This window comes from Haliotis asinina, chromosome 6 (assembly GCF_037392515.1).
Source record: "Haliotis asinina isolate JCU_RB_2024 chromosome 6, JCU_Hal_asi_v2, whole genome shotgun sequence".
NCBI classification, from domain to species: Eukaryota; Metazoa; Mollusca; class Gastropoda; order Lepetellida; family Haliotidae; genus Haliotis; species Haliotis asinina.
This window is the reverse complement of record NC_090285.1, coordinates 51,212,501-51,222,500: the sequence shown is the minus strand read 5'-3', so window position 1 is coordinate 51,222,500 and position 10,000 is coordinate 51,212,501. Positions and strand designations below refer to the sequence as shown.

Below are 10,000 nucleotides of genomic sequence, written 5' to 3'. Positions count from 1 at the left end.
GACACCCAGCAAAGCATGCTGGGGCTCACGCCATATCCCCACCTTTCTTCCTGCCACATCGTAAGTCCAGTACATTCACTTGACGGCGACGTAAATACATTAAACGTTTCACAATACATTCCTTGAAGTCTACATATGCACCTTTTCCGCCCTTGGTAGGGTCTAAACTGGATTTAGGACCATATTTTCAATGTGGGTGGAATGCATTTTCCGTGTCCAAACCAATACATAGGACTCTCGCTGATATACTTTATACAGGTGTGTACAGGCTACCAGCAGTCAGGATGGCCGAACGGTCTAAGGCGCTGCGTTCAGGTCGCAGTCGGGTTCTCCCGGCGTGGGTTCGAATCCCACTTCTGACAACTCTTTTTGTCCTCTTCAACTGTCACCTGTTTGGTATTGTTTTGTCAATCAAAGAAAGTCACCAGCATCCCGTGCCGTCAGAATTAGCTTGGGTGTGAACTGAAATTTCTAGTTTGCATTTATGGATGCATGGCACAAAGTTGGAATCGTTTCTGTTTAGTTGCACACTTACTTTTAGTGAGAAGACGATCCTCTGTCCAAAATGGGATTACCTGAGTCTTCTAGTTTGTATTTATGGATGCATGGCACAAAGTTGGAATCGTTTCGGTTTAGTTGCACACTTCTTCTAGTAAGAAGACACTCCTCTGTCCAAAATGGTATTGCCTGAGTCAGGTATGATTCGTGTGACTTCCTTGTTCCTTCACTGATGACTGATTCAGCGAGAAACAACATATAGAGGGGGCACCCGGGATCGAACCGGGGACCTCTCGATCTGCAGTCGAATGCTCCACCACTGAGCTATACCCCCGTCACATGTGCTGTCAGGATAAATGCAGGTAATAACAATCAAGTCAGTAAATGCTCGTGCACAAGACATAACAGTCTGACCGCATCTGACACCCAGCAAAGCATGCTGGGGCTCACGCCATATCCCCACCTTTCTTCCTGCCACATCGTAAGTCCAGTACATTCACTTGACGGCGACGTAAATACATTAAACGTTTCACAATACATTCCTTGAAGTCTACATATGCACCTTTTCCGCCCTTGGTAGGGTCTAAACTGGATTTAGGACCATATTTTCAATGTGGGTGGAATGCATTTTCCGTGTCCAAACCAATACATAGGACTCTCGCTGATATACTTTATACAGGTGTGTACAGGCTACCAGCAGTCAGGATGGCCGAACGGTCTAAGGCGCTGCGTTCAGGTCGCAGTCGGGTTCTCCCGGCGTGGGTTCGAATCCCACTTCTGACAACTCTTTTTGTCCTCTTCAACTGTCACCTGTTTGGTATTGTTTTGTCAATCAAAGAAAGTCACCAGCATCCCGTGCCGTCAGAATTAGCTTGGGTGTGAACTGAAATTTCTAGTTTGCATTTATGGATGCATGGCACAAAGTTGGAATCGTTTCTGTTTAGTTGCACACTTACTTTTAGTGAGAAGACGATCCTCTGTCCAAAATGGGATTACCTGAGTCTTCTAGTTTGTATTTATGGATGCATGGCACAAAGTTGGAATCGTTTCGGTTTAGTTGCACACTTCTTCTAGTAAGAAGACACTCCTCTGTCCAAAATGGTATTGCCTGAGTCAGGTATGATTCGTGTGACTTCCTTGTTCCTTCACTGATGACTGATTCAGCGAGAAACAACATATAGAGGGGGCACCCGGGATCGAACCGGGGACCTCTCGATCTGCAGTCGAATGCTCTACCACTGAGCTATACCCCCGTCACATGTGCTGTCACGATAAATGCAGGTAATAACAATCAAGTCAGTAAATGCTCGTGCACAAGACATAACAGTCTGACCGCATCTGACACCCAGCAAAGCATGCTGGGGCTCACGCCATATCCCCACCTTTCTTCCTGCCACATCGTAAGTCCAGTACATTCACTTGACGGCGACGTAAATACATTAAACGTTTCACAATACATTCCTTGAAGTCTACATATGCACTTTTTCCGCCCTTGGTAGGGTCTAAACTGGATTTAGGACCATATTTTTAATGTGGGTGGAATGCATTTTCCGTGTCCAAACCAATACATAGGACTCTCGCTGATATACTTTATACAGGTGTGTACAGGCTACCAGCAGTCAGGATGGCCGAACGGTCTAAGGCGCTGCGTTCAGGTCGCAGTCGGGTTCTCCCGGCGTGGGTTCGAATCCCACTTCTGACAACTCTTTTTGTCCTCTTCAACTGTCACCTGTTTGGTATTGTTTTGTCAATCAAGGAAAGTCACCAGCATCCCGTGCCGTCAGAATTAGCTTGGGTATGAACTGAAATTTCTAGTTTGTATTTATGGATGCATGGCACAAAGTTGGAATCGTTTCTATTTAGTTGCACACTTACTTTTAGTGAGAAGACGCTCCTCTGTCCAAAATGGGATTACCTGAGTCTTCTAGTTTGTATTTATGGATGCATGGCACAAAGTTGGAATCGTTTCGGTTTAGTTGCACACTTCTTCTAGTAAGAAGACACTCCTCTGTCCAAAATGAGATTGCCTGAGTCTGGTATGATTCGTGTGACTTCCTTGTTCCTTCACTGATGACTGATTCAGTGAAAAAAAACATATAGAGGGGGCACCCGGGATCGAACCGGGGACCTCTCGATCTGCAGTCGAATGCTCTACCACTGAGCTATACCCCCGTCACATGTGCTGTCACGATAAATGCAGGTAATAACAATCAAGTCAGTAAATGCTCGTGCACAAGACATAACAGTCTGACCGCATCTGACACCCAGCAAAGCATGCTGGGGCTCACGCCATATCCCCACCTTTCTTCCTGCCACATCGTAAGTCCAGTACATTCACTTGACGGCGACGTAAATACATTAAACGTTTCACAATACATTCCTTGAAGTCTACATATGCACTTTTTCCGCCCTTGGTAGGGTCTAAACTGGATTTAGGACCATATTTTCAATGTGGGTGGAATGCATTTTCCGTGTCCAAACCAATACATAGGACTCTCGCTGATATACTTTATACAGGTGTGTACAGGCTACCAGCAGTCAGGATGGCCGAACGGTCTAAGGCGCTGCGTTCAGGTCGCAGTCGGGTTCTCCCGGCGTGGGTTCGAATCCCACTTCTGACAACTCTTTTTGTCCTCTTCAACTGTCACCTGTTTGGTATTGTTTTGTCAATCAAAGAAAGTCACCAGCATCCCGTGCCGTCAGAATTAGCTTGGGTGTGAACTGAAATTTCTAGTTTGCATTTATGGATGCATGGCACAAAGTTGGAATCGTTTCTATTTAGTTGCACACTTACTTTTAGTGAGAAGACGCTCCTCTGTCCAAAATGGGATTACCTGAGTCTTCTAGTTTGTATTTATGGATGCATGGCACAAAGTTGGAATCGTTTCGGTTTAGTTGCACACTTCTTCTAGTAAGAAGACACTCCTCTGTCCAAAATGGTATTGCCTGAGTCAGGTATGATTCGTGTGACTTCCTTGTTCCTTCACTGATGACTGATTCAGCGAGAAACAACATATAGAGGGGGCACCCGGGATCGAACCGGGGACCTCTCGATCTGCAGTCGAATGCTCCACCACTGAGCTATACCCCCGTCACATGTGCTGTCAGGATAAATGCAGGTAATAACAATCAAGTCAGTAAATGCTCGTGCACAAGACATAACAGTCTGACCGCATCTGACACCCAGCAAAGCATGCTGGGGCTCACGCCATATCCCCACCTTTCTTCCTGCCACATCGTAAGTCCAGTACATTCACTTGACGGCGACGTAAATACATTAAACGTTTCACAATACATTCCTTGAAGTCTACATATGCACCTTTTCCGCCCTTGGTAGGGTCTAAACTGGATTTAGGACCATATTTTCAATGTGGGTGGAATGCATTTTCCGTGTCCAAACCAATACATAGGACTCTCGCTGATATACTTTATACAGGTGTGTACAGGCTACCAGCAGTCAGGATGGCCGAACGGTCTAAGGCGCTGCGTTCAGGTCGCAGTCGGGTTCTCCCGGCGTGGGTTCGAATCCCACTTCTGACAACTCTTTTTGTCCTCTTCAACTGTCACCTGTTTGGTATTGTTTTGTCAATCAAAGAAAGTCACCAGCATCCCGTGCCGTCAGAATTAGCTTGGGTGTGAACTGAAATTTCTAGTTTGCATTTATGGATGCATGGCACAAAGTTGGAATCGTTTCTGTTTAGTTGCACACTTACTTTTAGTGAGAAGACGATCCTCTGTCCAAAATGGGATTACCTGAGTCTTCTAGTTTGTATTTATGGATGCATGGCACAAAGTTGGAATCGTTTCGGTTTAGTTGCACACTTCTTCTAGTAAGAAGACACTCCTCTGTCCAAAATGGTATTGCCTGAGTCAGGTATGATTCGTGTGACTTCCTTGTTCCTTCACTGATGACTGATTCAGCGAGAAACAACATATAGAGGGGGCACCCGGGATCGAACCGGGGACCTCTCGATCTGCAGTCGAATGCTCTACCACTGAGCTATACCCCCGTCACATGTGCTGTCAGGATAAATGCAGGTAATAACAATCAAGTCAGTAAATGCTCGTGCACAAGACATAACAGTCTGACCGCATCTGACACCCAGCAAAGCATGCTGGGGCTCACGCCATATCCCCACCTTTCTTCCTGCCACATCGTAAGTCCAGTACATTCACTTGACGGCGACGTAAATACATTAAACGTTTCACAATACATTCCTTGAAGTCTACATATGCACCTTTTCCGCCCTTGGTAGGGTCTAAACTGGATTTAGGACCATATTTTCAATGTGGGTGGAATGCATTTTCCGTGTCCAAACCAATACATAGGACTCTCGCTGATATACTTTATACAGGTGTGTACAGGCTACCAGCAGTCAGGATGGCCGAACGGTCTAAGGCGCTGCGTTCAGGTCGCAGTCGGGTTCTCCCGGCGTGGGTTCGAATCCCACTTCTGACAACTCTTTTTGTCCTCTTCAACTGTCACCTGTTTGGTATTGTTTTGTCAATCAAAGAAAGTCACCAGCATCCCGTGCCGTCAGAATTAGCTTGGGTATGAACTGAAATTTCTAGTTTGCATTTATGGATGCATGGCACAAAGTTGGAATCGTTTCTGTTTAGTTGCACACTTACTTTTAGTGAGAAGACGCTCCTCTGTCCAAAATGGGATTACCTGAGTCTTCTAGTTTGTATTTATGGATACATGGCACAAAGTTGGAATCGTTTCGGTTTAGTTGCACACTTCTTCTAGTAAGAAGACACTCCTCTGTCCAAAATGGTATTGCCTGAGTCTGGTATGATTCGTGTGACTTCCTTGTTCCTTCACTGATGACTGATTCAGCGAAAAACAACATATAGAGGGGGCACCCGAGATCGAACCGGGGACCTCTCGATCTGCAGTCGAATGCTCTACCACTGAGCTATACCCCCGTCACATGTGCTGTCAGGATAAATGCAGGTAATAACAATCAAGTCAGTAAATGCTCGTGCACAAGACATAACAGTCTGACCGCATCTGACACCCAGCAAAGCATGCTGGGGCTCACGCCATATCCCCACCTTTCTTCCTGCCACATCGTAAGTCCAGTACATTCACTTGACGGCGACGTAAATACATTGAACGTTTCACAATACATTCCTTGAAGTCTACATATGCACCTTTTCCGCCCTTGGTAGGGTCTAAACTGGATTTAGGACCATATTTTCAATGTGGGTGGAATGCATTTTCCGTGTCCAAACCAATACATAGGACTCTCGCTGATATACTTTATACAGGTGTGTACAGGCTACCAGCAGTCAGGATGGCCGAGCGGTCTAAGGCGCTGCGTTCAGGTCGCAGTCGGGTTCTCCCGGCGTGGGTTCGAATCCCACTTCTGACAACTCTTTTTGTCCTCTTCAACTGTCACCTGTTTGGTATTGTTTTGTCAATCAAAGAAAGTCACCAGCATCCCGTGCCGTCAGAATTAGCTTGGGTATGAACTGAAATTTCTAGTTTGCATTTATGGATGCATGGCACAAAGTTGGAATCGTTTCTGTTTAGTTGCACACTTACTTTTAGTGAGAAGACGCTCCTCTGTCCAAAATGGGATTACCTGAGTCTTCTAGTTTGTATTTATGGATGCATGGCACAAAGTTGGAATCGTTTCGGTTTAGTTGCACACTTCTTCTAGTAAGAAGACACTCCTCTGTCCAAAATGGTATTGCCTGAGTCTGGTATGATTCGTGTGACTTCCTTGTTCCTTCACTGATGACTGATTCAGCGAAAAAAAACATATAGAGGGGGCACCCGGGATCGAACCGGGGACCTCTCGATCTGCAGTCGAATGCTCTACCACTGAGCTATACCCCCGTCACATGTGCTGTCACGATAAATGCAGGTAATAACAATCAAGTCAGTAAATGCTCGTGCACAAGACATAACAGTCTGACCGCATCTGACACCCAGCAAAGCATGCTGGGGCTCACGCCATATCCCCACCTTTCTTCCTGCCACATCGTAAGTCCAGTACATTCACTTGACGGCGACTTAAATACATTAAACGTTTCACAATACATTCCTTGAAGTCTACATATGCACCTTTTCCGCCCTTGGTAGGGTCTAAACTGGATTTAGGACCATATTTTCAATGTGGGTGGAATGCATTTTCCGTGTCCAAACCAATACATAGGACTCTCGCTGATATACTTTATACAGGTGTGTACAGGCTACCAGCAGTCAGGATGGCCGAACGGTCTAAGGCGCTGCGTTCAGGTCGCAGTCGGGTTCTCCCGGCGTGGGTTCGAATCCCACTTCTGACAACTCTTTTTGTCCTCTTCAACTGTCACCTGTTTGGTATTGTTTTGTCAATCAAAGAAAGTCACCAGCATCCCGTGCCGTCAGAATTAGCTTGGGTGTGAACTGAAATTTCTAGTTTGCATTTATGGATGCATGGCACAAAGTTGGAATCGTTTCTGTTTAGTTGCACACTTACTTTTAGTGAGAAGACGATCCTCTGTCCAAAATGGGATTACCTGAGTCTTCTAGTTTGTATTTATGGATGCATGGCACAAAGTTGGAATCGTTTCGGTTTAGTTGCACACTTCTTCTAGTAAGAAGACACTCCTCTGTCCAAAATGGTATTGCCTGAGTCAGGTATGATTCGTGTGACTTCCTTGTTCCTTCACTGATGACTGATTCAGCGAGAAACAACATATAGAGGGGGCACCCGGGATCGAACCGGGGACCTCTCGATCTGCAGTCGAATGCTCTACCACTGAGCTATACCCCCGTCACATGTGCTGTCAGGATAAATGCAGGTAATAACAATCAAGTCAGTAAATGCTCGTGCACAAGACATAACAGTCTGACCGCATCTGACACCCAGCAAAGCATGCTGGGGCTCACGCCATATCCCCACCTTTCTTCCTGCCACATCGTAAGTCCAGTACATTCACTTGACGGCGACGTAAATACATTAAACGTTTCACAATACATTCCTTGAAGTCTACATATGCACCTTTTCCGCCCTTGGTAGGGTCTAAACTGGATTTAGGACCATATTTTCAATGTGGGTGGAATGCATTTTCCGTGTCCAAACCAATACATAGGACTCTCGCTGATATACTTTATACAGGTGTGTACAGGCTACCAGCAGTCAGGATGGCCGAACGGTCTAAGGCGCTGCGTTCAGGTCGCAGTCGGGTTCTCCCGGCGTGGGTTCGAATCCCACTTCTGACAACTCTTTTTGTCCTCTTCAACTGTCACCTGTTTGGTATTGTTTTGTCAATCAAAGAAAGTCACCAGCATCCCGTGCCGTCAGAATTAGCTTGGGTATGAACTGAAATTTCTAGTTTGCATTTATGGATGCATGGCACAAAGTTGGAATCGTTTCTGTTTAGTTGCACACTTACTTTTAGTGAGAAGACGCTCCTCTGTCCAAAATGGGATTACCTGAGTCTTCTAGTTTGTATTTATGGATACATGGCACAAAGTTGGAATCGTTTCGGTTTAGTTGCACACTTCTTCTAGTAAGAAGACACTCCTCTGTCCAAAATGGTATTGCCTGAGTCTGGTATGATTCGTGTGACTTCCTTGTTCCTTCACTGATGACTGATTCAGCGAAAAACAACATATAGAGGGGGCACCCGAGATCGAACCGGGGACCTCTCGATCTGCAGTCGAATGCTCTACCACTGAGCTATACCCCCGTCACATGTGCTGTCACGATAAATGCAGGTAATAACAATCAAGTCAGTAAATGCTCGTGCACAAGACATAACAGTCTGACCGCATCTGACACCCAGCAAAGCATGCTGGGGCTCACGCCATATCCCCACCTTTCTTCCTGCCACATCGTAAGTCCAGTACATTCACTTGACGGCGACGTAAATACATTGAACGTTTCACAATACATTCCTTGAAGTCTACATATGCACCTTTTCCGCCCTTGGTAGGGTCTAAACTGGATTTAGGACCATATTTTCAATGTGGGTGGAATGCATTTTCCGTGTCCAAACCAATACATAGGACTCTCGCTGATATACTTTATACAGGTGTGTACAGGCTACCAGCAGTCAGGATGGCCGAGCGGTCTAAGGCGCTGCGTTCAGGTCGCAGTCGGGTTCTCCCGGCGTGGGTTCGAATCCCACTTCTGACAACTCTTTTTGTCCTCTTCAACTGTCACCTGTTTGGTATTGTTTTGTCAATCAAAGAAAGTCACCAGCATCCCGTGCCGTCAGAATTAGCTTGGGTATGAACTGAAATTTCTAGTTTGCATTTATGGATGCATGGCACAAAGTTGGAATCGTTTCTGTTTAGTTGCACACTTACTTTTAGTGAGAAGACGCTCCTCTGTCCAAAATGGGATTACCTGAGTCTTCTAGTTTGTATTTATGGATGCATGGCACAAAGTTGGAATCGTTTCGGTTTAGTTGCACACTTCTTCTAGTAAGAAGACACTCCTCTGTCCAAAATGGTATTGCCTGAGTCTGGTATGATTCGTGTGACTTCCTTGTTCCTTCACTGATGACTGATTCAGCGAAAAAAAACATATAGAGGGGGCACCCGGGATCGAACCGGGGACCTCTCGATCTGCAGTCGAATGCTCTACCACTGAGCTATACCCCCGTCACATGTGCTGTCACGATAAATGCAGGTAATAACAATCAAGTCAGTAAATGCTCGTGCACAAGACATAACAGTCTGACCGCATCTGACACCCAGCAAAGCATGCTGGGGCTCACGCCATATCCCCACCTTTCTTCCTGCCACATCGTAAGTCCAGTACATTCACTTGACGGCGACTTAAATACATTAAACGTTTCACAATACATTCCTTGAAGTCTACATATGCACCTTTTCCGCCCTTGGTAGGGTCTAAACTGGATTTAGGACCATATTTTCAATGTGGGTGGAATGCATTTTCCGTGTCCAAACCAATACATAGGACTCTCGCTGATATACTTTATACAGGTGTGTACAGGCTACCAGCAGTCAGGATGGCCGAACGGTCTAAGGCGCTGCGTTCAGGTCGCAGTCGGGTTCTCCCGGCGTGGGTTCGAATCCCACTTCTTACAACTTTTTTTGTCCTCTTCAACTGTCACCTGTTTGGTATTGTTTTGTCAATCAAGGAAAGTCATCAGCATCCCGTGTCGTCAGAATTAGCTTGGGTATGAACTGAAATTTCTAGTTTGTATTTATGGATGCATGGCACAAAGTTGGAATCGTTTCTATTCAGTTGCACACTTACTTTTAGTGAGAAGACGCTCCTCTGTCCAAAATGGGATTACCTGAGTCTTCTAGTTTGTATTTATGGATGCATGGCACAAAGTTGGAATCGTTTCGGTTTAGTTGCACACTTCTTCTAGTAAGAAGACACTCCTCTGTCCAAAATGGGATTGCCTGAGTCTGGTATGATTCGTGTGACTTCCTTGTTCCTTCACTGATGACTGATTCAGCGAAAAAAAACATATAGAGGGGGCACCCGGGATCGAACCGGGGACCTCTCGATCTGCAGTCGAATGC

General features: G+C 45.8%; 22 non-coding genes across 22 annotated transcripts in view; 11 read left to right on the top strand and 11 right to left on the bottom strand.

The window, feature by feature from the left end:
- The first annotated feature begins 278 nt into the window (after window positions 1–278).
- Trnal-cag (transfer RNA leucine (anticodon CAG)) lies at window positions 279–362 on the top strand. The gene has a single exon. It is a non-coding gene; the product is annotated as a tRNA-Leu (tRNA).
- A 398-nt stretch (window positions 363–760) lies between these two features.
- On the bottom strand, window positions 761–832 carry Trnac-gca (transfer RNA cysteine (anticodon GCA)). The gene has a single exon. It is a non-coding gene; the product is annotated as a tRNA-Cys (tRNA).
- A 365-nt stretch (window positions 833–1,197) lies between these two features.
- Window positions 1,198–1,281, top strand: Trnal-cag (transfer RNA leucine (anticodon CAG)). Its single transcript has one exon. It is a non-coding gene; the product is annotated as a tRNA-Leu (tRNA).
- A 398-nt stretch (window positions 1,282–1,679) lies between these two features.
- Trnac-gca (transfer RNA cysteine (anticodon GCA)) lies at window positions 1,680–1,751 on the bottom strand. The gene has a single exon. It is a non-coding gene; the product is annotated as a tRNA-Cys (tRNA).
- Window positions 1,752–2,116: 365 nt separating this feature from the next.
- Window positions 2,117–2,200, top strand: Trnal-cag (transfer RNA leucine (anticodon CAG)). Its single transcript has one exon. It is a non-coding gene; the product is annotated as a tRNA-Leu (tRNA).
- Window positions 2,201–2,598: 398 nt separating this feature from the next.
- Window positions 2,599–2,670, bottom strand: Trnac-gca (transfer RNA cysteine (anticodon GCA)). Its single transcript has one exon. It is a non-coding gene; the product is annotated as a tRNA-Cys (tRNA).
- A 365-nt stretch (window positions 2,671–3,035) lies between these two features.
- Trnal-cag (transfer RNA leucine (anticodon CAG)) lies at window positions 3,036–3,119 on the top strand. The gene has a single exon. It is a non-coding gene; the product is annotated as a tRNA-Leu (tRNA).
- A 398-nt stretch (window positions 3,120–3,517) lies between these two features.
- On the bottom strand, window positions 3,518–3,589 carry Trnac-gca (transfer RNA cysteine (anticodon GCA)). The gene has a single exon. It is a non-coding gene; the product is annotated as a tRNA-Cys (tRNA).
- A 365-nt stretch (window positions 3,590–3,954) lies between these two features.
- On the top strand, window positions 3,955–4,038 carry Trnal-cag (transfer RNA leucine (anticodon CAG)). Its single transcript has one exon. It is a non-coding gene; the product is annotated as a tRNA-Leu (tRNA).
- Window positions 4,039–4,436: 398 nt separating this feature from the next.
- Window positions 4,437–4,508, bottom strand: Trnac-gca (transfer RNA cysteine (anticodon GCA)). Its single transcript has one exon. It is a non-coding gene; the product is annotated as a tRNA-Cys (tRNA).
- Window positions 4,509–4,873: 365 nt separating this feature from the next.
- On the top strand, window positions 4,874–4,957 carry Trnal-cag (transfer RNA leucine (anticodon CAG)). The gene has a single exon. It is a non-coding gene; the product is annotated as a tRNA-Leu (tRNA).
- A 398-nt stretch (window positions 4,958–5,355) lies between these two features.
- Window positions 5,356–5,427, bottom strand: Trnac-gca (transfer RNA cysteine (anticodon GCA)). The gene has a single exon. It is a non-coding gene; the product is annotated as a tRNA-Cys (tRNA).
- Window positions 5,428–5,792: 365 nt separating this feature from the next.
- Window positions 5,793–5,876, top strand: Trnal-cag (transfer RNA leucine (anticodon CAG)). Its single transcript has one exon. It is a non-coding gene; the product is annotated as a tRNA-Leu (tRNA).
- Window positions 5,877–6,274: 398 nt separating this feature from the next.
- On the bottom strand, window positions 6,275–6,346 carry Trnac-gca (transfer RNA cysteine (anticodon GCA)). Its single transcript has one exon. It is a non-coding gene; the product is annotated as a tRNA-Cys (tRNA).
- Window positions 6,347–6,711: 365 nt separating this feature from the next.
- Window positions 6,712–6,795, top strand: Trnal-cag (transfer RNA leucine (anticodon CAG)). The gene has a single exon. It is a non-coding gene; the product is annotated as a tRNA-Leu (tRNA).
- A 398-nt stretch (window positions 6,796–7,193) lies between these two features.
- On the bottom strand, window positions 7,194–7,265 carry Trnac-gca (transfer RNA cysteine (anticodon GCA)). Its single transcript has one exon. It is a non-coding gene; the product is annotated as a tRNA-Cys (tRNA).
- A 365-nt stretch (window positions 7,266–7,630) lies between these two features.
- Window positions 7,631–7,714, top strand: Trnal-cag (transfer RNA leucine (anticodon CAG)). The gene has a single exon. It is a non-coding gene; the product is annotated as a tRNA-Leu (tRNA).
- A 398-nt stretch (window positions 7,715–8,112) lies between these two features.
- Window positions 8,113–8,184, bottom strand: Trnac-gca (transfer RNA cysteine (anticodon GCA)). The gene has a single exon. It is a non-coding gene; the product is annotated as a tRNA-Cys (tRNA).
- A 365-nt stretch (window positions 8,185–8,549) lies between these two features.
- Trnal-cag (transfer RNA leucine (anticodon CAG)) lies at window positions 8,550–8,633 on the top strand. Its single transcript has one exon. It is a non-coding gene; the product is annotated as a tRNA-Leu (tRNA).
- Window positions 8,634–9,031: 398 nt separating this feature from the next.
- Trnac-gca (transfer RNA cysteine (anticodon GCA)) lies at window positions 9,032–9,103 on the bottom strand. The gene has a single exon. It is a non-coding gene; the product is annotated as a tRNA-Cys (tRNA).
- Window positions 9,104–9,468: 365 nt separating this feature from the next.
- On the top strand, window positions 9,469–9,552 carry Trnal-cag (transfer RNA leucine (anticodon CAG)). Its single transcript has one exon. It is a non-coding gene; the product is annotated as a tRNA-Leu (tRNA).
- Window positions 9,553–9,950: 398 nt separating this feature from the next.
- Trnac-gca (transfer RNA cysteine (anticodon GCA)) overlaps window positions 9,951–10,000 on the bottom strand; it is a 72-nt gene continuing 22 nt past the window's right edge. The window contains exon 1 of the tRNA in view: window positions 9,951–10,000. This exon is cut by the window's right edge and continues 22 nt beyond it. This is a non-coding gene — a tRNA (tRNA-Cys).